The sequence below is a fragment of the Athene cunicularia genome (genome assembly GCF_003259725.1).
Source record: "Athene cunicularia isolate RWA chromosome 1 unlocalized genomic scaffold, athCun1 chr1_part1, whole genome shotgun sequence".
NCBI classification, from domain to species: Eukaryota; Metazoa; Chordata; class Aves; order Strigiformes; family Strigidae; genus Athene; species Athene cunicularia.
Genome location: NW_020799091.1, coordinates 111,950,958 through 111,953,049, shown reverse-complemented (window position 1 = coordinate 111,953,049; position 2,092 = coordinate 111,950,958).

The window sequence follows — 2,092 nt, the reverse complement described above, 5'->3', positions numbered from 1 at the left end:
TAAAAAAAAAAAAAAAAAAAAAAAAGTGAATCAGGAAATTCTTATCAGGCTGACAGCATTTTTAGACTATGCAGTGCGTGGGTGAAGTGGGACTAATATTGACTTGGCCCTAATGTAGTCATCTGAGAATACATTTTTTGGTTGTTGCTGCATTCCATAAGGTTTTATCATTATTATCCATGAAGATTGTTTTCTCCGTACATGGGAAGTGACCCCTAATATCAACTTGCCTGGGAGACACGAATATGGGCTAAACCATTAAAATTCCTATCGCGTGTTATTGTTTTTTGTTGTTTTTTTTTTTCTTTATCGGGAGAGAGAGCCCGTTTGCAGAAATTATACCCCAGCCAGTTTTTCCAGGTTGCTCATGGTGTTCACTGTAAACACGAGTTCTGGAAAACTTGTGAGTTTTGTCTGTTGCAGCGTGCCTTCATTATTATTTCTTCTCTAATCTAGATCACAGCTTGCAGACCCTTCCATCTCTTCAGTAATTTTAGTTACAAACTTTGTATTTGAATATCTGGAGCTCCAGTTGTTAGCCCGCATGGTTTGGAGGGAAAATGAATAAATAATCTCAAATAACTAAGAGACCTAGAAGCAGAAAACTGTAGCTGAAACTTTGTGAACTTTCTGGCATTTAACTCTGTAGGTGATTGGCTGTATTTCTCTTCCAGATCTAGAGTGTAGAACACATAGTACATGAAAATCTATTAAACGATCGTTAGCAGCTGTGTCACGCTCAAGTGCAATTGCTTTTTATTTTTAAACAGAATCATGCAGTTTCTCCATCAGTTGAAAGCAGCACCACGTATGAAATGTCCCAGAGGCACCCTAATGAACGCCAAAGTTTCTTGAAATTCCATTTTAAATAAACCGAGTTCATGTGGGTTATACTGTTTAAGAAAAGTGGAGGTAGATATGCAAGGCAAGAAACGTAGATAGCTCTGTTGAGCCAACACAGCTCATGAGTCGTGGCCAGCACCATATATCCTGTTTCCACCAAAAAACATTCTAAACCTTGCTATCCTCCATGCTATTGACAATTTGTTTTTGTTAATCCAACTTGCGCCAATTTTCCTGAAATATTTGGAGCTGGAGGGTCTTCACAAACTAATCAAATGTCAGACTGAAAAACCAAGCTGTCGTTGCTGAACTAGGAATGTTGCACTCTCTAATTCTATCAGCTGCAAACTTTAGAGCAGTTCATGTATTTTCTCTGAATCCAATGGCTTTTAAATAACAAGAAGTAAACCTAGGATTAACTCCTTCTGCATTGTAGTGGAAAGGTTTATTATTTGGGTAACATATGACATTTTGCAAGTCTCTGTTTCTTCAGAATTGCCCTGTCAGGGACATTTAATCAACTGGTAAAGAGCATAAGAAGGAAAGATAAAGTATGGGTTGCCAGGTTTTTCTTTCTTCTTACACATGTGTTCAACATGTAAAACCCTCATGCACTCTTCATGAGGACGATGACCATTTTAAAGAATGTTCTTCTTTGCTGGAATTAAAACTGTGGTTTAAAAATATCAGTGAGGGAAGATGAATTAGTGGGATATCTTAAAAATAAAGCTCTGCATTGGAGCTGATAAAGCAGAGCTCACCCTTAAAATATCCAAGCACTCCATCGAAGCATTTTTCAGTGTTGTACTACTCTGGTGTCTTTCAGTATCCAGTAAAATGGTTTGTTTTCTGAGAGAGAAAGCTCCTTGGTGCTGTGCTTGGCTTTCCTTTCCTTCTTAGTGTGAGGAGACATAGATGTGTTATTCTAACTAAAGCTTGTACATCATAGGTATTTGTAATAAATCTGTCACAAACGTGTATTTGGTTATATCAGCTTTTGGTATCAGTTTTGTATCCTTTAAAGACAAAAGCAAGCTCCTTAGCTGTGGAGCTGCCGTTGCAGATGTATAGGCTCAAGTTCTGGTCTGTGGTGTCTCTGTGAAGCGGTAACCTCATCACGTTTCTGTAGTCGCATGCTGCATACATGGTTCAGGAGAAGCGTCTCCAGCCAGTGCCTGGCATTGTGTCTCTGCTCTGCAGTGAAACGGTTTGGAATGGTTGTCTTTTTTTTTTTTTTTTTTTTTTCCCC